The 25377-nt window shown below is 38.7% G+C and overlaps 1 long non-coding RNA gene across 1 annotated transcript; it reads left to right on the top strand.

The window, feature by feature from the left end:
• The first annotated feature begins 17020 nt into the window (after positions 1-17020).
• LOC106959532 (uncharacterized) lies at positions 17021-21319 on the top strand. Its single transcript, XR_001427382.1, has 3 exons — positions 17021-17168; positions 19751-19841; positions 21078-21319. It is a non-coding gene; the product is annotated as an uncharacterized LOC106959532 (long non-coding RNA).
• The last annotated feature ends 4058 nt before the right edge of the window (positions 21320-25377 follow it).

The following is a 25377-nucleotide window of genomic DNA, read 5'->3' as shown; positions in this document are numbered from 1 at the left end:
TCCCCCCCGCCCCCGTATTTGGTTCTTTAGAAACACCACTGCTCATGAAATGTTAAGTGGACAGATGGCAACAAAACAGCACACAGCAAACGGCGAGGGGGACGGGGGAGAATCCACAAGAAGAGGAGCGGTTAGCGTGTGCAGGCTTCCAGGGGAGGAACAGAGAACATTTATAGCGCCCATGAATGTCATAACAGGAAACCTGGCAAGTTGCTAAAAGGAGACATTTACTTTCCTCTCTATTCCTTAATTATTTCACTTGGACATATTTGATCAGGCAGGGTAACCTGTGGCCAAAATTTTATTGGGAAAGAATGAAAGCCGCTAACTTAGGATGAAGGGTTCTGGTGCTGCGCATGTTGATCAGTGTTTTGATTTAGCTATTTATGGGCTTTAATGGCGCAGCTCTGCAGAGAAAACATAAAAACAGAGTGGCAGTTAAATCTTTTCTCCTCACAACAGGGAAGAATAAAGGAACACCCAACACAGGAGTGTTTATTCATCACTGGTCCAGATATTTGTATTAACACTGTAATGTAAATGGCAGTCTAATTGCGTGCATGCTCTGACTATTCTCAAAAGTGCAGGCAACTCAGGGTCACGCAGCATTACGTGTGGTTACAGCTCCTATGGCAACCATTCAGTGCCGAGAACATGCTGCTGCATTCACTGTAATGAGAAATCCATTTGTGGACAAGGCAACAACAAAGCCTTCAATTACTGCCAGCACACTTCCAATCTAACCAATGTACATTTCTCCTGCAGCAGCAGCCGCCGAGTCCTCCCTCTGCCGTCCCTCATCTCATATTAACTCCGCAGTATTAGTTTTGACAAGTCTGCCTTTGAATCACATTAAAGACTTCCAAGATTATTATTACAAATGTAAAATTACATCAGCCCGTCCCCTGGCTGCTAGCAATGCGATGCGCACTGATCACTGCATTCTCGAGAGCATCTTCCTTCGGATTAGAGGTGCCACTGTTCATAAACTCATCAAAGCACAGTGAGCACGGAGCCTCTCAAAGATAATGAAAATGTGCCGACAATAACGACCAGGATTAAAAACGGGACTGCGAAAGAGAGGAGGAGGAAAAGGAAGATGATGGTGGATAGGACGAGGAAGCTGGAAAGAGAAAGATGATCAGGACAGAAGCTGATGGCAATCAGTTGTTGTGCCATCTGAAAAGAAATCCTGAGAGCAGAATGGAAAGTAATGACTTTTTATGCGTCGGATTTCTCTTCAGGAGAAAACAAAGCATGGCCAGAGAACGTATGGTGCTAATAAGCATGTAAGATTTTAAAACACCTCAGCTTTGGTTTGATTGCATAATACTTTCCATCTGTGTTTCTGAGGTTGTGGCACAGCTTCCTATCTGTAACACGGTATAATAGAGCGTTTAGGTGTAAGTTAAATTATATTCCAGGTGAATCCTCAATCAATCACTGTGCTGGACATCTATTTGTGCACTTTGACAAATCAGAAATAATGGTCCAGCATCCAAGTTCCAGGTAAGTATTTTGAGCTTTAAAATAGGAAATACATCGCTTGATCTTATATGCCTCTAATTTGGCATTTGTGGAGGGTTATGTAAAATGTTACAATAAAATGTGACTTCTTTGATTATATTTAACTACGTCAGTGCCTGAACTGCCTTTTGGAGTCGACTTCACTCTGTTTGGTGTTCTTAATTTTCTGACATCCGTCACTTAGGATGTGCACCACCAGGAAACCCCATTCAGATGAAAAATTGTGAATATTAGCTATTGGCTTGGTCTTGTGACACGAGTAGTGGGGTCAGGGACAACAGCCATATGACAGGAGCCATGCTATTCTGTATGGATGATGGTAGAGCAAGTACTGCTCTACCAGTACATATCATACAAATATATGACCTCAAAGGAAAAATAATAATAAAAAAAGACAAAGGACAATTTTGTTTCCCCATCTAAATATGTAATTGTTGATAAAACTCCATTGATCTTTAAATGTGGTTGATCGTATGGGCGAACCAAGTACAAGTCTCGGCAACTGTATCTACTTTAAACTCGGACAAGACAATTTGGCAGCAAAATATACATTTCTACACATTTTTCCTGTGTTAAGTGAGGATAATGTTTAGAGGGGGAACTGAGAGTGTGCCATTTCCACAAAAGTACAATTTCCTTCAAACAAGTTGAAGGAAATAACTGTAGTGATCATTTTTAACGAGGAAAAACACTTTTTGCTTCAAATGTGTTTTGCATTTAAACAGATATACAGACAACAACTTAAACAAGATGATGCACAAAAGAGAGAAATCTCACAGGATTAGTTTTGTATCATTTTCTTTTAGAGGGATAAGAAAAATAATGTTACATTAAGCATAGCATTTTAATTGGAACATTTTGAAGTTAGAGAACCGTGGATTAATTTTATCTGGCAGTCTGTAATTCAGCAGGTTTATCCTTTCTGGATGCTAGTGCCAACTACCTGCTACTTCCCGTCTACAAGCAGAAGTGAGCATCTTATGCATTGAGCACAAATCGACTGCTCTAACTCCCCAAGAAGACAAAACATACTCATTACTATGAGCTCAATAAAACGCCACTGTCCTCTAGTCAGACTCATTTCTGTGTGATGATAGTGAAGACACGGGCCAAGGTGGTGAGAGAGGCTTCTGCTTTGTCTCCTTTCATTTCTCCAGACAGAATTAAAAAAAAAAAAAACGACGGAGAGATCGGTGAAAAGAAAGAAAAGAGACACTTGGTGCAGGATAGTCCCAGCCATTAACCGCTGGCTGATTGCTTTGTGCAAAAGGTGCCTGAAGAGCAAGAGGAAGGAAATTAGGGAATAATGGGAGGGAGTAATGAAAGAGGATGAAAACTGGCAGCAATGTTCAACAGGCGCAGCTGAGAAGAAAAAGAGGAGAAAAACTCTGGATGAGAGATTTAGCTACAGCAGAAGAGGCCAGATGTTGCTTAAAATTTCAAATATTTACTGCTAAAATGAACGCTAATAAAACGTGGCTTAAGGTTCAACAGGTTTCTGTCACATGTTTTCAGGGCTGGACTGGTAATTGGGTAAAGTGCCCGGTTGACCAGTGCAATTTATTATATCAACCAACCAAGAACGACTCATTCCATGATTTTCTGTTATTGAGCTAGCCCCTATACATATGTATATATTATTATATACATTCGATGGGTTCTGTTTTACAGAGTTGAAACACAATAGCAAATATTGGCTGGTCTGATCTTCCTTATTTCTGGTCTTGGGTATACAGCCAATCAGCGCCAATGAAAAAAATAAAATAAAATGGCGCTCTTAGATTTGCTGCTTTGCATAGATTAGCCAATAGCATTGCACGCAGGTATTTCAGCTTCCTAAGCTGCATTTTCTTTTTAAAAAGTTGTAAGTATGCTGTTGTGCAAGAATAGTTTTGTTTTTGTCATCAATATGCATCAATAAATGCCAAAGGAAATTAAGAATATTAGTAATTTAAATCAAAATTTCCTAGTCAGGGCACCACCTGATTGTCAGGAAAAATACAGTCAAACAGTTTTCCATCTCAGTTGATGCTTATGGATATCTGCCTGATGAGGCTTATATAATACAATTAAAGGAGGATTTACATTCTCAAACAGCAAACCATAAATGAACACCTCCACAAAACTAAAGAAAATACTTTCTAATCTTTTTTTTTTTTTTATCTCCAATTCTTGTTTCCATTCATGTCCAAAAAACTGAATTATTGCATATGAAATTATACAGAATTGTCATTCATGTGGGCTAGCTTTTTGTAATGGTTGCCCCCCTCCCTTCTCGCCCCTCAGGTTTAAATTAGCATCCCATCTCCTGCACTCCAGCGTGTGATAACACATCTGATCTGAGCCGGCGTGGAGTCAGAATACTAAATGTGTTAGTCTGTGTGTCGCTTGGGGGAACAGCAGAGAGCTGCCAGCCCATGCCAGGCAATCTCTCACCTCCCTCCTCCCCCATTTCTTCCCTCTCATCTCCTCAGATGCTTCAAACACTTTGCAAAAATGGTCATTCTAACCATTCAGGCTTTTAATGAGCTCTGAAAAGCCCCAATTTCACAGAGAGGGCAAGAGAATTTTTCCTGGGTCAAATAAGGAGGAGTTTGATCTTTTCTTCCTACACTATCTGTTTGCATTAGCAACAATAGTTTATGGGTGCTGTCAATCATAAAGAAGCAATATGATGAAGAGTGTTGTTTTTCTGCTTCAGTTCATTATGTTGAGTAAATATTGCAGAAAAACAGCAGTTAGAGAGGAGCACCTCCGTTCTCTCCTCATGTTTCTGCAGCACTGCAGGGCAGCACATACACAAACTAATGAATGACTTATTTTTGCTTCATGGCCCTCGATATTAAAACTTCAGGAGCCCGGCTCCCTTTGTGACTCTGCATTAATATTAATATATGTTCTTGAACCTCATAAATGCGTGTGGTTCTTAAATAATGTTCAAGTGTTTACAAAGGACAGAATTGACACCACCGACTGTAAAGGTTTTTTTTTTTTTTAATTCTAAAAAGAGGGTTTATTTATTTCCTAACACGATTTGTATAACAAAGTCATTCCCAAAGGAACTACAAAAACTGATTTGGTAATTTATTAAAAAGATTTTCTTGTGCAAGTGCACGCAGAGTCTCATGCAATTTTATACAGGCTTAAAAATATTGACTGGAGAGACAAGATGTGCTTGGAAGCTTTTAAACAAAGGTGTTCAACGTCTCTAAGGCCAATGTCCTGCTTGTTTTGGATGTGCTTCTTGTTCAACAACCATGACTCAACAAGATGGTTCTTTATCATACCTCTGGAGAACCTGACTACATTCTAAAAGTCTAATTTGGTCACTTGAATCAGTCATGTTGTGCAGGGATACACCTAAAGCAAGCAGGATCCAAACCCTCGAGGACAGTGGTTGGACAGCACATCTGAAGGACAGTGTGATTCCGTGAAAGTGGAGCTGAGGGAAGTTTGTGTAAGTAAGATGACATATTATTCAAAAATCAATCCAATGCTCAGTCCCAAGGAATGGAGGTTCTTGATTTATTTAGGAGATCCATTTCATATTGAAAGTAATTGATAATGGGTTGCTTGCTTCAGAATACCAATTGGTCTAAGGAGTGTCTCAGTGAGTATGGTAATTGTCCCTGGTGGTAACAACTACCACCCTCGCATATAAATCTTCTGGAGAGGCCTGATAATTAGCCATCGTTTGATCCAGATGTGTTGAACCAGGGAAACAATCAAAACCTGCAAAGTCATTCCATGAGGACTGACTTTGGACACCACTGATCTAGGTCTTGGTTGAGAAATTGTATTGACCAAAGGAGAGGTCAGATACTTCTTGTAGTTGCTCACTACAGTTTTTTTTTTTCACATCTCTGGAGATATTTTGGAGCACAACTCTTTATAAAAGTCTTCTGAAGGTTTTAAGAATATTCCATGGAAATGGAAGTTAAAGCTCTAACCAGGCGCAGAAAACGCCCCCAAAATAATTTGTTTTGTTTGTTCTACTCTATTGTCGTCTTGGTGATATTTTTTGGGTCATCCAGAACCGCAATTTCTAGACTAGGAGTATTTGCAGTGCAGGGATTTTTTTAAGAGGTCTTTCACATTTGCAGTATGTTCTAGCAGGTCATGAAGCACACTAACCATCTTACTATAATGAAAGTCTTATTCACAACCAAATTTTCTAAAATTAAAGTGCCTCTTTTAAAAATGCAAAATATGTTCTGTTTTTCTACACTTTGTCACAGTTAGAACTTTATGAACTCAGTAATGGATTAGAAAAAGTCTGTAGGGTGGACATTTTATTAATGGAGTGCTAAAAACATTAGCTCCGGGAACTCTTAGCAAAAGCAAATAAGCCGTTTGATTCACAAAATGCACTTCTTGGAAAAGATGAAGCCATTATGTGAGCCGGATGAGTCTGAATGCAGAAAGGAGGAGGAGGGGGAGGAGGATAAGGGCGGTGGGAAGTTAAGGTCGAAGCAGGAAGAGTGTCGATATCACAGCAGCAATTACTGCTTTATAAATGGGCCTGTTGTCGCTGTGAATGAGCAGCTCCATCAATCTGTCCTGACAGCATGCTCCTTAGCCCGTCACTCCTGCTTCTGCTCGCAATCTGTAGATTTCAACTTAGCCCAGAAATTGATAATCCGATTCAGACATAACTTGGTTAGCTGCTGAATGTGCTGCAGGAGGAGGCTTAGGAAGAGGAGGAGGATGCCTGTTCAGCTCAAAAGCACTCAGCCACCACTTACAGCTTTAAAAAAAAAAAAACTCACACCTCTTCATAAATTGAGAGAACGAATTAATTACTTTTGTCAAAAATTTTATTAATGGAGCCTTCTACAAAAAAAAAATAATTAAAACTTTTCAAATCTATAACTGAAACAGATACAATATTTAGAAGAATGAACCAAATTAAGAAGACAAGAAAGGGACAGTCATGCACACTCTTAAACGTGTCATTTTAGGAAAGAGAGACAAGCGAGCAAAATGTTAATGTGCAGCGTTTCAGTCATAGATCTCCACACTCTACTTGTGCTCTACTTGTTTGACCAATCAAATCCAAATATCAACATGATATAAAAATAAATGCAATATCTTGCCATTGGAAAAACGTTAATTCATATTATCTAATAAATACAACTAATAAAATGTATAAAAAAGACTGGTTACTTCATTATGCACATAAAAATCTTAAAATAAACATTATGTAGAGTGATAAGTTAAGAGGTACTCTTACCAAAAGATTAAATCATTAAGCATTAAAAAACAAAGGCAATTACCCACTTTCCAAATAAAAAATAAATAAATAAAAAAAAACATGGTTTGAGTAACTTATCAAGGTCGCCACCACTAGGTAGAAGAGGGGCCAGTTCAATTCCACAAAATTGCAATAAAAAAATGTCAAAATAAGTATTAACTCTACATATCTTGCTTTTATGCTTACTAAAGCTTTACGTTTTGTTTTTCCCAGCATATTCAAGCAGCACAGCGCAATTAATAATGCCAATCACATGCGTGGATGCACAAATAACGCTAATGACAGAAATTGTTTATTTTTGTCATTATGGGCATGAAAAAAAAAGTTATTCCTGCCATATGCACATTCACCATACTGGTAACAGCTATGGGCTATCCCAGGCTACAATGATTTGTAAACTTTTAATTGCTAAAATGTGTTTGGCTAATTCACAACACTTGAGTGAAGCAGATACTCACCTGCAGAGGCGCCCATCCATCCATTATCTTACCTGCTTATCCGGAGTGGGGTCATGAGGGGTGCTGGTGCCCATCTCCAGCAAGGAAGAGGCGAAAGATGGGGTACACCCTAGACAGGTCAGCAGTCAACCGCAATCTGTGGATACATTTAAAGAAAAATGCTTAAAAATAATGCTTCCAAGTGTGACATAATGTAGCAAATCAAAAGAAACCAGGGCAGCTATTACAAAGAAATTGTAGAAGTCTACCTTTGGCTATATTTTCCAGATGTCTGAAGGTCCAAATACATTAAAACAATGGAAGTATAAACACCATGTGAATGTCTGGCTGTAATTCTACTCAAAAAGTAAATAAAATTAAAATAGTTCTGTCATATTTATGGAAGATAATAAAGTTTATGTAAACAGGAAAACAAACATAAAATAGAAATAAAAAATAAAAAAAAAATCAAACTGAGCATTGAGTGTTAGGATAAATCTTTAAAAAATAATTGCAACCCACATTTACTAATTATGGAAAACAAAACCAGCCTCATTCAGGATTATGCAAAAACTTACAGATAATTTGATTTTGAACAACAGCAGAAGAAATAGAGGCAAAGACAATTCAATCAACTTTAATTTACATACTGTCAGTTCCCAACACATAACATCTCACAGAACTTTATATAGCAAATAAATAAAATTCCTATAAAATTACACACATATACATAGCAATTTACATTAATGCATTGGAACCATAAAACAATTCTGATTTCATTTCAATGAAGTGGTCATGGGCTGACGACAAGACCACAAATAACCCACAGTGTAACCCTCAGACACTGGGCCTCTTTCCAGTTCAAAGCAATATCTAAATGAGTAAACACGAAAATGAATCGTTCTCAAATATATGATGACCCTGCCTCTAAAAACATATTTCCATGTAACACATAAAGGCTAGGCAGTTGACTGCGGCTACAAAAGCAGCATCAGAAGAGTGTTCCTTAAAAAGAACCTGAAGTGTGAATGAAAAACAGGAGGCAGTGCTTTTGATATTGGTGTAAATAAGTGATTGTACAAAAAAATAAATAAATAAATACAATCAAAAATACACATTAAGAATAAGATCCAAACAAAATAACCAACTGTCTTTACATCAGATACATATAAACACAACAAATAAATGCAATTATTAGATTTCTAATAATTTTAAAATGATCCAACATTTAATTTAAAAATATATAGATTTCAGGTCAATCAATTTAAAGCGCACTTTCAAAAATCTCAATTATCAAAATTAAAATCAATTAACAAGCCTTTCAAATACTCAAGCAGAGTGAGAGAAAACAAATTAGATACCACTCAATATTAAATTTATACGAATGTGTAGCTCTACATTCTCAATTGATTTTACCATCATATCAAACTTCCTTGTTCTTTTTGTATTGCTTTTTTAGCGCCAGTACAAAAAGTGCCAAAACACACACAAAATAAAACCAGTGAACCAAATAACAACTGAGTGCATATATCAGACCTTTGTCAACTTCCATATTTCCAAAAATAATTATTATACCTTTCCAACAGAAAGAGTGCAAAGGGTTGTGATGGTGTGCTCATAGAAATCATCCAGCCAGACTGCACAAATGGACCATTTAATCTGGAAGAGATTAAAACAAATTAATCTTCTTTTCACATCTCTCCCCACACTCCGATCCTAAAACCTCAGTAGCGCAGAACAACGCTGCCAAACATTTCCTTCCAAAGTCAACAAAATAAATAGGTAAATAAATAAATAAATCTCACAAAAATCACAACAAACCAAGAACAATAGGAGGAAAACGCCACCTAGTGGCCACAATAACAGTGGGACAAAATTATACAAACAAATATAAATAAAGTGTATAACTTAAAATAAAAACACATACCTGGAAGATATTAAAACAAATTGATCTCCTTTACACCTCTCTCCATGAACCCCGATCATAAACCTGAAAATAAAAACAGTATTCAAACGAACTGCGCTGCACCGCCACACACTGGGGACACGTTTGCGCCAAAAAGAAAAAAGACAATAAAACTGTCAGTAAAACCCACAATAACGGTCAAAACTGTTACACAATACACAAACAACAATAATAAACAACATTTACCAGACTCCTCGGCATGGACGTCTACTTCTATACAGAAAACAAAAGTATATCGCAGCAACGAACTTTCCCTTGACAGCGCAAAACAACGCTGTGAGCATTGACATGGCTGAGGGCAAATGGGAAGGGAGACATGAGCGGAGAGCTACGAGGGCCGGGAAAAACTACAGCAGGACAGGAGGCACAAACAAGGCAGAGTGCAGAAAGGCGATTCCCGGGGGCAAAAATAATACAACGACAAATAAAAATAACTCAAGGAGATAAAATTCACAAATACTCAATATAACATGACTTAGAAATAATAATTAATAAAGTACATTTTTAACTTTGTTACACGAGGAGCAATATGCGCCCGGTGGATATTAATGGCAGCATATCAGTGGAGTTCTGAACTAGCAGCGCCCGCAATGCTGGTAAGAACAACGCTTCAATGAGCAATTAACTATTAGTTTTAGACATGAAAAAAATCTGATACAAGGTGACAACAGACTCAGTTTGCAGATTTGAAGACTTTGTTTGGGAAACGCCAAACAGAGCGCGCCATTGTCACAGTGGAGACGGAGAAGCAAGTAAAAGTGCGAGCAGGGGGCGGGGCTTAAAATAATTTAGTGAGTTTGGAGCAAAACAGGAAGTGGGTCCTAGAAAAATAAATAAATAAAAGTCACTGACCAAATGCGGGATACACGGGTTAAAGGAAGCATTTCAGTTGCTTTAGAAGGGCCTCCCAAGAATTTTGAACTGTCATTTTTTTAAAGTTAAGCACAGAAATAGAGCTGAAAAACAACACCATTGTGTGAGCTGACCTTACATAGCTATTTTAGAGGCTTTTTGAGAGATTATCAAACGTGAATAAGGGTGCATTCGTACCAGCCTTGTTTAGTCATATTTAATTGAACTCTAGTTAATTTGCCTTGAAAGTCCAGCGTGTGTGGGGAGGTGTAAATGTGCAATCAAACTGATGCAGACCAAAAAAAGACACTCTGGTCTGCCTAAAATCCTAACTCTATTCATTTGAAGTGATTTGAATCCTGCCGAGAGGACTGGATACCACTCCAAAAGCAGGAAGCAACTACATTGCAGGCATTCTGGTTAAGTACAACAAGAGCAAACTTGTGTGTCTAGGGCCAGGAGAGAAAAATTGGATTGTGTATTTTACCAAGGTTTTCGTGTTGTTTCCTTCAGTGGTTCTTGGTGCAGTCACCACAAGTGAGGGGTCAACAGGTTTTCCAAAGAAATTAGGTTGTTTGACACAGTGCAGTGTGAAAGAAAATTGCAGTCTTCTTTAGGTTTGAGTCTACTAGAGGGGAAACACCTTAAGTATTTCTTGTCCACATTCAAGTTATTTTGTTGGAATTGAAAGGAGCTAAAAGGTTTTTTTGTCTGCCTAATAACTTTTTGGTTGTTGCTTTGTTTTTCAATTTGAGACAAAGTCTAGATCAGTTTATTTTACAACTATTACGTTGTACATTTCCTGCTGTGTCAGAGATGATTGTCCTGTTGATCATCCCGAGAAGGTGAAGCTTTTGCTCCTGGACATCTAGCCTCATATTCAAGTTGAGAAAGCTCTCGTGTACAGAGCAGTTCTTGGGTTATAGACTCATTAGATGGTAGACAGACATACAGTGCAGTAATGTCATATAACAACAGAGTGGTGCCTGCTGTACTATTTAGCCACCCCTGTAAATCCCACATGTAGCTACTATTACAAATATTAATGACTACTAATATTAATTAATATTATTGATTAATAGTAGAATTATAGATATATTAATATTTATAAAGAACTATGTAGACCTATTTTTTTGCTATTTAGTTTGATGAGTGGAAGGGAAAACAGTTAAATGTAGGACAAGCTCACATTGCTGGACTATCAATACTCAAACCACTCACGAAGATACATTTTGAATCACCAATAGTCTGAGCTCTGATCTGCTTTAGATCTGTTTGGTTTCTCCAGTGGGTCAACTGGAGTCTCCCCAGGATCATCATGACGTGGGATGTCAGGGCAACACGATGATGGCTGATGGGTAAGTTTTCTTTCGTACTGGAACAAGGTAGGATGTCTCCCACAACAATAGAACCTCCTTTTGGGTCAAGCTGGGGTGGAAGATGTGCAAAGTCCTTTCTGTCAGATGTACTCTGCACAGGCCTCCAGGACTGTGGAGCTGACACCATCTGGACCTGCAGCCTTGCTCCCTTTCTGTCTGCCTCTTCACCTGACGTAGAGACAGATGCAGTGAGAGGGGGGGCTCAAAGGAAGCAAAAGCATCTACTGATTTGGTTGTAGACAAACTTATAGAAGCATAAGAGTCCATGACTGAGGTGAAAAATAAAACATCTGAGGTGTGACATGAGAGTGGGTGGGCCAAAGGGTGGGATGTCTGTTTGGCTGAGGATGACGCTGAGCTTGCTCCTGAACTAAACCTGTTGAAGAATGTGTTCAGCTCATTTGCTCTGTCCAGACTTTCATATATCTTCTCCTCTTTTTGCTTGAAGCCTATTATTTTCTTCATCCCTGACCACACATATCTGACATTATTCCTGTGTATGCTTTTCTCCAATTATTTCCTGTACTTCTCCTTGCTGTCTCTAATGAGATGCTTCTGTTTTGAGGCAGCTAGTCTTAATTCCAGTCACCGGCTACACAGACAGCAGGTCTTAATGTACTTTGGATCCAAAGATTTTTTTTTTTTCAGAGATGCTGTCTTCTACTCACCCAGCGAGATAAAAATGTTTGCACCTGTGTTCTGACTAATACGACCTGCAGAGAGCTGTGGGCAAAGGGGGAGAAACGCTGCTTCTCACTGAGTTTTGTAGCTGTATATGATGTCAGTGGGATTCCACCTGTGGAGCACCTCTTTGCTGGGAACTGTCATGAAGATTGGTTAATACTGTGCATTCTGCAATTCAGAGTTTTTTTTTTTTTTTTTTTTTTTTAACAAGTCAAATTTTTTGGGTTTTCTTGTCATTTACCATGGTACTGGGCATTATGTGGTGAATTGAGAAGGATGTCCATTGAAGGTAAGATTGGCTGCTGTCTTAAGTATTTCTACTTCTCATAATTCTATTTCACAATGAAATGATAATCTTTAAATAAAATGGAAATGGCCTCATAAGAAAGCAACAGTTACGTCTTTAAAGTTATCGCTAAGGGCTCTGAGAGCTCTATACCTTAGCAATGATCATCACTTGTTCAGTAAAGTCTGACCACTACTTTCTCTGTTACATCACATTGAAGCAACAAGAGTAAACTTTTGCAGGACTACAGCTTGGGTTTTAGTGAGGTGAGGTGATAAGTGAATGGAAAACATTCCTGAAAGCAGAAAATATGTTTGCTCTTGCAAACTTCCTTCAAGGATTGATTTGATGTTCTGTAAAAGAAAAAAAAAATAAAATAAATAAAACGTAAACAGAACTTATTAGAGAAAAATATTGTTTTTCCCCTAAAATCAGAAAACATTTAACAGTCTTTGCAAGATTTCTTAGTTTTCAGCCAGAGCAGTTTTCAGCCAGAATTGATTTTGAAAGGATTCTTGTTTATTTACTTGTTTCCTTTTTGGACCTGAGCTTGTTTGGCTTTTGTTTTCTCTTTATTAGCATAATTACTCAAGTATCACAATTCCAGTTTTATAAAATCTGCTGGAGAGGAATAATATGGCAATAGAAGATTTAGAGTGCACACGTTTCCCATTCATCATAACAGAATTAAAACACTGAAACCAGTGAAGGACAAAATCTCATGTCTCCGTCATTCTGCTCACCTTTTATTTTCTATAAATTCCTTATCTGCCCAGTGGTGCATTTTTGTATGCTGGCAGACTTCCTTTCAGTTCACATCTAAACCAAAATATCTCCACTGCGGTGGCGAGCTCTGAACACAAAGTTTGTTTAGTTTCACTGGAATACAGGGAGTTTAAAGCCTAGAGAGCATTATTTAAGCAGGTAAGTGTTCATTCTGCAGCTGAATAGCAGAATGCCCAGCCTCTATAGTTCGGTATTGATCCTCAGCGGCCCATCCTAACCTGACTGGAAGGAGCTTTGAGGATTTACAGCCATTGGAATCTCCTGGTAATAGGATCTTTAAAAAAAAAACACACACACACATGAAGACACCAGAGGTGAGGTCACTTTCAGACCTCTGCTCTGCTATCAAGCAGAACATTTGCAGTTAATTTTGCTTATGTAGATTTTTTTTCCTAAACCTGTATTAAAAGCTGTCATCCTCGTCAAACGTCAAAGCTTAAATTAGCTCTAAATGAGCCAGACTTGATGTGCGAACACACCAGCGTTCACTTAACCTGTGGGTTAGGTGTGAAAAAAGTCTAAAGCTCAATAAAAAGTGTCGCAGCATGCTCCACTCTGACCCCCCTGGATGGAGCTAGCTGAAAGGAGGTTGTCTGGCATCGAAGAAGTAAATTAACAGCAAGCGTCAGACAGCAGCTGCTTCCCCCTGCTCCCTGAGACCTCCAGAATATCCATCCATACATATGTATGCCAGCAAGATTACATCCTCTGCAGCCGTCCAGATGCTCCTGCTGCCATGATGACACGCAACAAGATCTGCTGCCTGTTTCTGTCTCCTCGTCCATCAGGCATCCGGCTTGTTCTGCATCCTCCTACACGGCAGCCATGCACAACATGCATCACCTTGCTGACAGTATGTGAGGAGGCAGCCTCTGCAGCCAGGAGTCCCGCTGCTGCCAGGACACGATTACCATCCAGCCGAGTCACAGGATGAAACCGCTGGCTCCAGCAGGCTTTTACAGGCAGATCAGGAACAGCTTATTTAAACACAAAAAGCAATGTCTCTTGAAAAATAAAATCTTAACTTATTTTCACTGTCAAATGGAAAAATTTGAAGTCACATTGTAATGTCACACTGGAATATAACATCTTTTGATTACCAACCCCAGTTTGAGACTGGTTGTATGATAGTCTGGCCATTCTGATCTTCATTCAATCCTTTGTCCAATATATCCACTAGACCTTCTAATAGTTTATAATAACTGATAAGCACTTGATCCTCTGTTTTCAGCTTCAGAGGATCTTGGGTATAAATGTCCTCCTAATATCAGATAGGTACAACAGAAACAGCGACAAAATGTTTGTAGTAAAAATGTATTTATTAGAATGACAAACATTCAACCGGTCAGTTGACAAGTATGGAAAGTTGATACTGTGACTGTCTAATCTCGAGCAAATATTTTTTTTGTAAATAAAAAAAGAAAACTAAAGGAACATGAGGAAACATGGAAAAAGACAGGACAGGAAGGTTTTAGGGAAAGCACCTCCGAACTTGGAACTGTGGTCTATCTTCCTGCAAAGTTATGAAACATGAAAAGCTAAAGTGTATTTTTATATACAGGGAGAAGAAAGAGTGCTCTATTAAAAATATTTTTCTTACTATAATTTTGCATGCAGGCAGGACAGTGGAGCAGTTGGTAGCACTGTTGTCTTGCAGCAGGAAGGTTCTGGGTTCGATTCCCGGCCCGGGGTCTTTCTGGATGGAGTTTGCATGTTCTCCCTGTGCATGCGTGGGTTCTCTCCAGGTACTCCGGCTTCCTCCCACAGTTCAAAAAGATGACTGTTAGGTTAATTGGTTTCTCTACATTCTCCCTAGGTGTGTGTGTGCGCGCGTGTGTATGGATGTCCTGTCTGTCTCTGTGTTGCCCTGTGACAGACTGGCGACCTGTCCGGGGTGACCCCACCTCTCGCCTGGAACGTTCGCTGGAGATAGGCACCAGCAACCCTCCCAACAAGGGTGTTAGAAAATGTTTGGATAGACTTTGTGTGCAAGGACTTGCTAGGAAGTGAATAAAATTAATTAGTATTGGAAGGAAACATTGTAGTTTAGAAAAGACCTATATTACATACTAACTAGAAAAATATAGACATTTCAAGAGAAAGATAATATATTCTGGCATGAACAGTTAATCACCACATATACCATATTTTTATATTTACTATATACTTAAACCACTCTACTGTTTATTTTAACAATAGATTAATTCAGCATACAGATATACTGCATGTGTAAATTACACAAAAATAATAAAAAATGCATAATATGATGCAAGTGATTTTATATACAGAAAAACAACCTGTGGTCCCTCAGCTGACAGTAACCATAATAAAAGGGATGTTTGGCATGCCATCGGCTTCCACATTATAAGTATCTGAATTTCTTATGACCACTAATAGAATTAGATTAGTCACTCTTTAATCTATTTTATCAGAAGCTGTAGAGTACTCACTATTTAGATGCAGCGACCAGAAGCCCAGAGGACACTTTTGGATCAACATTGTTAGACTATGTTTCAGACTCCTGTTCTCCCAACCCAGAAATAGAATTAGACCAGAGGATACTTGGCAACCCTGAACAGGAGCACCTAGTTTATATACTTTAGATCAACATTAGATTATTTTTCTTCTTTTGCTCTTTCCTTTGGTTTATTTTGTTTGTATTTCCTTTTAATTCTTGTAAAGCACTTTGTATTGCCGTGTTGCTGAAAATGTGCTATATAATTAAAATCACCTTTACCTTTAATATTTCCATGCGACCAAATTTGCAAGCAAGGGAAAGTGTAAAAGCCTTTTTCAGCCAGCTCATCAGCAGGGTGCTACAACTGCTGAGGAAGCAGTTCATGCTTTCATTTCTTATCTTGTTCAGGCTATATTGTTCAGAAATGTTAGTCATTTTGGAAGTAAAACTTTCTAATCATTCGGTATACCTTGAAAACAGTAACTGGTCCAAAGCTATTAAGAAGTTCTTCAAAAGTTTCCTCAAGCTACTTGTTTGTTTCTTTTTTGCCATGAGATTCCCAACACACACACGGAGAAAGGGGATGATGTATATGAGGAAAACCAGCGTCGACACAAAGAACGACAAGCAGGGAGCAGACTGGTCATTTAGGGCTGAGGGAAATAGAGGGAAACGCCCTCCAGCGGAGAGACTGTCCACCTCCCCTCCATTCCACCTTCACCTCGGCCGTGTGTTCCTGCTGTCTGTCGCCGCGGCAATGGTGGAAGATAGGGGCTGCCAGCCGACGGCCAGTGGGAGGATTAATCGCCGGCGGATGGTGAGGCATCTGCTGCTTGCCCGCCACCAACTGCTGCTGAAACATGATTAAATGTCCTCTTCCAGCTAACACGTGGAGGCACCGTTGCTTCTTCTGCCTCAAAAAGGGTCTTTCTCATTTATACTTCACTTCTGTACCTACCCTGCTTTTCTGCTCTAAATGTCCTTCTGTCTCTAACTGCTGTTCTACTTCTTACAAGTTGATTAATTTTTCTGATCATTAACTGACCAATAGAAATGAAGCTTTTCTCAGAAAGGACCATTAAAACAGTCTACAGATTTATTAGCATTAGATCTCAAGTCTTTCCCGGTAGGAGTTGTAACCTTTTTGATGTCTCTGACACCTTCTCACAGAACTGGCTCCATGCTGAAAGACAAGATTGGCTACAAACCTGTGTGGTGCACCTAGAAATGTCACCACATTATTTTGGTTGTTTTATAATTTTGAAATATTTTCATATAAAATTTATTCAGTTTTTTTTTTTTTTTCCATAAATGAACAAATTATATTTTGTTTGCATTTTGTCATGTTAATCTGCCTACATATAGCAGTTTCCTGAGGTTGGGATGGGAGCAGTTGTGGCGAAGCGGAACCTTTGTTTTGGGGGCGTTGCTTCCGGGTTGGTTTGGGGGCGGACTTCCTGTTTGCCTCAGACGCTAAATCTGGATTCTAAAAGCAGCGCTTTTTTCGTCATGACTGAATCCTGTTTTATTATTCTAAAGGTCAGTAGATGGCAAAAACATACCAAATCTACTCTGTAAGAAGTTTACCTCTTATTTGGTCAGTAGATAGCAATGTGTTACGATTTCTGTACACCTTTCTGCTAATAGTTGTAACTTTTATCAGCTGAGAATGAAACCTGTGCCAGGCAAGTCTGTATGGGGTTAGGTGATTAAAAGACTATCAGGATTTTAGGAGTTTCATTTTGCTTTTGTTTGAGTAGTACTCAGAATGTGTTGCTTGGTGACTCATAAAGCGGGTTAGAGCCTGAGAGTAAAGTGAGTCTAGCTGGAGTTAAAGGTAGAGAAACTATTCTTTTACATGAAGTGTGGGAATTTAGAGGTTCAGTGAAGGATGGCAATGTGAAAAAAGGTAAAGTGTGAAGTTAATTATGACTTATGAGAAAAGTAAACAAGGTTTATAAAACATAGGTAATGGATAGCATTAGTATTGTACATTGTAAAAGATTTGTTGGTAAACAAATGTGACACAATCTGGATGCTAAAAGCAGTGCTTTGGTCGTCATTGCTGAATCCTGTTTTACTATTCTTCAAATTGTGTATATCACTTTTACAGCAGTCCTGACACTTGGGTCCTGTAACACTACAATTCATTTTTTTTCTTTCGGTTGCAAAAAAAAAAAAAAAAAAAAAAAACGTTGGTTTAATTATATTTCATTGATTTCCAACTAAAAGCCATCAAGCAGTACGTCAGCCTAGAAAAAGCTTGGAAATTGGAGATCAAGTGATTTCAGAGTCTGATAGTTAAGTACTTTGTTAAAAATTAAATTCTGAGCTCTGTAAGAGTCCGATACATAGCAGTAGATGTACTTATTTGTATTTTTCCATCATTGTATTTTGTCCTAGTGATCTTGCTTTACTCTGATTGCTTAAATATGGTCTTGCCTTTTTACTAATTCAAAGGTTTAAGGAGATCTTTTTCCAGTTACTTCAGTTTCATCCGAGACACATTTGTGTAAGTTGCATACTGCAGCTTTCACTGAGTTGTCCCATTTTTAAATGTCAGACACATTTTAAACTGAGAATAGATGTACATTTTGAGTTCAAATCCAACTTTGCACTCTTTATAACTTAGCTTTTTTTTGTGTGAATTTCTTAAATGTATGCACATAACCTTTGTAAGTCATTATAAAATCATACTCCTGCTAAGTCTTACAGCTTTGAGGGGTTGTGGAGATTCAAGCTGCAGGTTTTTGAAGCTCTTTTTAAAGAATGAGCATTTCTAAAGAGCTGTAGCCGAAGATGAAAGGTTATTAGGGAAATTAAAACACCTCTTTATTAATACGTGACACAGTAGGGTCTTGGCATGAAGGGAGTGTGATCATGCTTACCTATCAGCTTGTGTCTCAGCTCTGATAAAGTGACGCAGATCCAGTCTGCACTAGATATGTAAATGTCTCTCAGAAACAGCCCCGCAGCAACTCCTGCTGTTGGAGTCTAAGGGTCTCGGTCATCCTCCGAACACAACATGTTCCTATTTGTTCTGACTGGTTGGATTCTGCTCTCTGAAGCTTGACACCCTCTGAACTGTCGGCTGCTTCACCTGCAGAGAGTCTCTCTGTTCTTGGCAGTCAGCAACCTGGAAGAGGTTTACAAATGCACAAACACTGCTTTTCGACTCACAACAGCTCTCACGTAAAACCTGGCCTATCTCTTGGACTAAGTGGTTCCTGATCACAAATTTCATCAAAATGTCCTAATTAAATCTATTTGGTCTGCGATTGGCTGGCAACTGATGCTTCAAGAATATGAATGTCCCTTAAATGTAAAGCCGTGGTACTAGCTGCAAGATGTTTTTATTCGGAGAAGTTCAAATGTCTTGTCTTGTTCACGTTATTGGTAGAATGTAACGTAAAATGGATAGATGTATTAGAGCCTTACACGCATTGATGCGGGTGCTGCTTTGCTCTGTTGTGGTGAATAAAGAGTTGACCCAAAAGGTGAAGCTCTTGATTTAATGCTCTATCTACATTCTGACCCTGCTCTATGGTCATATGAATAGTGAAAGAACGAGATCCCAGATACAGGCTGCTGAAATGAGCTTTGTCTGTAGGGTGGCCGGGCTCAGCTTTAGAGATAATTTGAGCCGATTTGTTTTCTGGGGGGGAGCTTCGAGTAGAGTACTAGCAAGAGACAGTTGAGGTGGTTCAGGCATTTGATCAGTATGCTTCTGATGTGTCCATCTTCTAAAGTTTTATGGACACATCCCACAGGAAGGATACCCTGGTGTAAACCCAGAACATTCTGGAGGAATTACATTTCTCTACAGAGTGTTGCTGAAGAGGAGGATGATGGTGTTTCCCTCCTGGACCTGATTTTGGATGTAGCTGGAAACATTAAGAATTGTGCATTGCCGCAGGGTGTGACTTAATATGCTGCAGCCAACAACTCAAAAACGAGCAAAAAGATAGTCCTGGTTACCAGTTTTTTTTTTTTTAATTATTAATTGAACATGTATTAATTTACTTAATTAGTGTAATCAAACAATGTTTTTTTGCTAAAGTCTTCTGAGTGTATTGAACTTATGGCTTATCTTATATCTTTATTTCAATTATGCTTACAAGGTTTGTGTGGAGTAGACACCTCTGCTTTGCCACTCTGGAGGTAATCTGTCAGAAATGGGTCCCTGCAGCTGCAAGTGACAGATAAACAGAAGTAAGTTTTCACGGCAGCCTTTGAGATGCTAGTTCTCACAGTCTGTCTCATATTTTTGTACTTGTGCTATCCTGGGGTATTTAAGATGATTTGAACTCTGTTGGTCCAGGCTGACACTCTGTCATTTGCGCTCATCTTGAACATGATTCCAAATAAACCTGACTGAGTGCTTTTCATCTGAACGGTGCTTGAATAATTTAATTTTTCCACAAAACACAACAATCTGTGCCAAAAAAAAAATAAAAAATTGCTATGGTAAATAGTTGTCAAAATTCCATCAAGGATTGCATCACTTAAAGTCTTTGTTTTGCTACATGTGTGCTAACTTAGATGAAGAGCAATGCTTGATATTATCTGCAATGCAGCAACTCTGAGTGTAGAGACTTACTACAAAATTAGGGGATTTATAAATTCACACTCACTTCAAAAAACGAGTGTGAACTTTGTGAGCCAAGGATGTGGGAGTTATTGTGAGGATAACGGCAAGAACAAGGGACACAATTTCATTTTTTTTTTTTTTTTTTATTAATTGCTGGGTAGCAGCATAACTACAGGGATAGCTCAGGATAACCAAAGCCATACTCTTAGTTTTAAGCATTGTCTTAAAAGTAAACAGGAGTAAACTGACTAAAACTGGGTGCAGTCTGAGAGCGAAGTGCTCTGTTGTGAACATATAAAATAATAGTATCTCTGATCTATGATAGAACCTGATTATTAAGGGTTTATATGTGAGAAGGAGAATCTTAAATTCTATTCTGGATTTACCAGAGTCAATAAAAGGAAGCTAAAATAGGTGATTATGATCCCTCCTTGTAATGTTAATGTAACTTCAGATTTAAACCTCATAGTGTAAGATTCAGTCTTTTTCTTTAGGTAGAAAGAGATTGCATCTAATAGGAACTTGATGGATACGTTTGTCCATTTTATAAAACATTCAAGTATAAAGTGAAATATGTGAATGAGACACAAAAGAGTATAGGTGTTCCTTTTTTTTTTTAAGAATCATCAGATTAAATTCATGTCAAATTCTGGCGCGCTGACAGCCCTGAGATTTCATTACAATCTGCCGTTTCCTGCACAGAAGGCGGCCAAGGACAAGCTCCTTAGACGTCTTCATGCGAGTATGAAATAAACACTTTTTACAGAGAACCTTGAGAACTTCTCAGAGAGCCAGAAGACTTTTTTTTTTTTATGACTTTGTCCTTGTCTGAGTGGAATGTCTTTTCCTCACCGCAGAAAGCACCTGGCACATCGAGGTCAGCACCCCCAGCAGCCTCCATGCCATCAAAACCTTCGAGCAGAAACACAAAGAGGCAAGAGAACAAGAGAACATCCTTAGAAGAGGTTTAAAGTCCATGCTCCTGAAAGGTGTTTGGGTTTCCAGGTTCAGAGAATCTCAACAGTGAAACAGAATCGCACACCACTCGACAAAGACGAGGGAGGAAATAAGAAATAAAAATAAATCTCTAATTCTCTGACATGGAGCTTTTTCATCTTTCTATTAACAAGATTAAAGCATGGAAGACAGAACAGAAACAGATTAAATTTTGCAGTGCATGTGGATATACTAAAATTAAAACTAATTAGTAAAACATGACTATTTATGGACATTTTAGTAGACCTTATGAGGAACATTTCCAGTGAACATTGGAGTGAAGGTCAGTCCAGGTGCTGCAGTCTTTGAACAGAAAGCACACACGAGATGGACAAATATTTTAGAGACTGACATTTGACTGATTTAAATCCACACTGCCTGTGTTCATTTAGGTTATTAAATTTGAGAACCTTTTCAACACCACTTTAATGAAATGTTGGAACAAATTTATTATAGACCGTTCTTAAACAGGATTTGTTTGAGAATCTGACATTTTATGGAGAAATCTACAATCATTAAGCAACTATGCTTCTCAGCTTTGCAATTTTGCAATTTACTTTTGTAACATTTCCATTTCTTTTCCCAACACTTAAGCCACATTTTTAAACGTGGTCGATAAGGCAGCATGTGCTGCTATGAAATTAGTGTGGGATTTTTCTGCATAAGCGCTACCATCACAGAAATAAAGATGAGGGCACTCCTACAATACCATCATCGAACGTGGCTCCCGAAACTTGATGCTGACCACCCACTCTTTCTACTAATTTTTCTATTTCTTCTAACAAAGATCTGGAATACTGACCTTGTAAATCATATTCATACTACGTGATGGGCCTCTGAACCCAGAAAAGTGGACGCCGTCCTAGGATGAATTTAATATAAGGCTTATGTTCTATGCTCTTATGCTTGAAGTGCACCAGCGATTTTGAAAGACAGTTTTCAGTGCAACCGCCATTTGATGGGTCAGAAGTCACAGCTGACCCATCAGAAAGTTTTTCCAGATTCTAAACAGGAAAAATGACAAAGAAATAAAACTCTACCTTTTTCTACCTAGTTGTTTTGTCTAAATTTGGTTTGTATGTTTGATGAATGACCTTCCGTGCTTTAGCTTTTGGCACTTGTAAAATCTCAAAATGAAAATGAGTTGCAGGAATCTGTAGACCAAAGTTTACGTTCCTGGATGTTTGTTTCTGAAACAGCAACCTGCTATCAAAAGTGCTTACTCCAAGCTGCAGGTAATTAACCTTCGTTGCGATGGATGGATGGATGCATACATAACACTGGTGGCATGTTTGTAATAATTTACCAGCAAATTTTTTACAGCTTTTCATCTGTGTGTCTCTCTGCTGTCACATTCACTTGTGACGTGCTCTGAATCTGAAGCTACTGTAGCGTCACACAGAACAGAGTGGAGCGGGTCTCAACCTTTTTGCTGTTGTGATTGTCATAATGAGCAGTGACTTGAGGCTGTGGTGTGTCAGAGGTATACATTAGTGTTTGGAAGGGTGAAAGCTGTTTTCTGCTGATCTCCATCATAAGTCACTGAGGATCTGAGTGAGCAGAAACCTTCTCTTTCTTTTTCTATTCGTTCATCGTACCTGCCTGCCTTCCTTTTCCTTCGTCTTCCCGTTGCATCTGCAGCATTCACCAGTGGCATCACCGGCATCCCCTTTCTCCCATCCCGCTCCGTGGTCGGATGGCGCCCCCCAGAGGTTGAATTTTCAATTTCATTTAAACTTCTCCTCCTGCTGCAGCAGCATGGGGCACATCATGAATATTTCACCAGGCTTAACTCCACTTAAAATATGCATTCTAATTGGGCCTAAGTGCCGCAGCTCGGCTCTAAGTAGCTTTCCTAATTTTTCCCTCCACTTTCCTCTCCAACAGGCACGTTTCATATGCTTCATGGCTTTTCTTAATGTTGCTTACTCATCTGGTCTCACTGCTTCTCTCTGCTGAATTTAGGTGAATTTGTGTCGTACAACATTGGGGCACAAGGGAGACAGTGATCCACCTCACTTGTGAGTTTCAAAGGCTTTGAGTTAAAGTCATCTCTTTCAGAAGCCTTGGCCAACTATTTGAGGTAGCATTGATGGGGTTTTTTTTTGTTGTTGTGATTTTTAATCAGAACACTAAAATGAAAGGTAGCAGTTTTTGTGCTTCTTTCAAATCCATTCTCCATTGTCAGCTTGTCTATCTGCTTCACCCAGCTCCATTTTTTTTACTGCATTCACTTGCTTTAGGAAAAGTCAGAAGGTTAAAACACTTTTATTTCTTTACTCATAGACTTTTATAAACAGCCACAGACACAAAGTTCCACCATAAACACTAGTTACCCCAGAACTACACAAATAAACACTTAGGCATATTTTTGTCTTTTTGGAATATAAACTCTATCTGCTACTTTAAAGGGCATTATAACCTTTACAACTTATTCTTTTCATTTGTGTTAAAGCTTTCAGCTTACCATAGTTACTTTCACTCACATGTCTGAAGTTGAGGAATGTGTATAAAAAAAAGAAGCCAAGTGCAAGTCAGCCATGAACACAACTGAAAGCTTCCAAAAATCACTGCGTAAAACACAAACCTCAAGAATCAGTGCATAAAACAGCCAGCCTAAGAGAAAGAAGTAATTTTATAGTCTCCAAGTAAAATGTAAGTTTACAACACAAACCTTTGTATGGTGATTTGTCCAGTAAGATGGAAATGGTTCCAAAGCAGCACCTGAAGACATAAAACACCGGCACCACACTGAAGGATTTAAATGTGACGTGTGGCATGAAGAGTCACTTTTAAAAGCTAGAGGACCCCAAAGCAGTTCACACTATACCCATTCAGGTACATATTCACACACTAATGGTGGCAAGCTACTGAATTGTAGCCACAGTTGTCCTGGGACAGTTTGACAGAGGCGAGGCTGCCATGCACTGGTGCCACAGGGCCCAGTGACGGAGCGGGGATTGTCTACCGCCATCACCACTACTGCAAACAACTAAACTGCAAGTCTATACTACAGACACTAAAACACAACCCCAAGGGAATATGTGAAGTCTATTTTTTGCATAAAAGTTTACTCTTTTAAAAACGTCTATCAATAAATCATTTATTTACTCCTGAATGTAGGATTGTTAAATGGTGCGTGCAGAGATGAGCAGTGCTCACTTTGCATATCTCCTTAAACAGTATATTTTGAAATATCTGCTTCTAATTGTAGCTGTCTGACAATTTAACTTAAGTATTTCTCATATCTGTTGAATCTGTGCTAGTCTGTGCTATCAAGTTACTCAGTGTTTGCTCTCTCATGCAGTAATAACCTGTCTGAGCAAGGACAACCACGGTTATTCAGTAGAATGTATGTCCACATTTACATTTAGATGGTTGTGCAAATCTGTCGGACTGATCTCAAAACTAATTTTACCATCATGCTATGAAGAGAGCAAATAATCATTCATTCACTTTCTGCATCCATCTAATCCTGATCAGGGTTTTGCTCGGCTGTTTCTCTAGGTAGGCTGCACCATAAACAAAACACCAGGCGAGACAACCGACAATGTAAAAACACAGACAGACACACACACATGCAAACCAGATGGCACTTTCACATCACCAGTCGGCCTATAAAGCATATTGTTGAAAACCCACTGCACATGTGCACTGGAGGAAAGGCTGATATTGAAACAGAGACCTTCCAGCTGAGAGGCAACAGAGCTAACCCCTGTGCAAAGTTACCATGTGTTGCACCGCGCTTGAGGATATTGAATCTGCTGACCGGCAAATGTCAGAAATAAAGATTCCAGTAAACCGCTGGTGGTGTGAAAGAACAAACTGAATCAATGGATAAAGACAAAAACCTGACATAAATATGGATTTATTGCACTATTATGTATAAATATTTAATACATATTCAATCTGTATTATGCATTACAGCCAAAACTAAACACTTCCAGACCTTCTGCAGACGGTCTCAGCCGGTTGCACTCCAAAACCAGAAATGTAAATGTCAGTTTGGAGAATTTTTTTTTACCTTTAAGATATTATAAATGTAAGACCAATTTAAATCTTTAAAGAAAAAGAAAGTGTCATTTAGGTTTGGTGAAACATGTTTTTTAATCCCCAAGATAAGTTTAATGTACAAATTAATTATTGCCTATTTCATTCTAA

This window comes from Poecilia latipinna, unplaced genomic scaffold (genome assembly GCF_001443285.1).
Source record: "Poecilia latipinna isolate Pla-1442-1.1 unplaced genomic scaffold, P_latipinna-1.0 Scaffold1092, whole genome shotgun sequence".
NCBI lineage: Eukaryota > Metazoa > Chordata > Actinopteri > Cyprinodontiformes > Poeciliidae > Poecilia > Poecilia latipinna.
The sequence above is the reverse complement of the archived record's forward strand: the minus strand, read 5'-3'. Positions and strand labels throughout refer to the sequence as shown.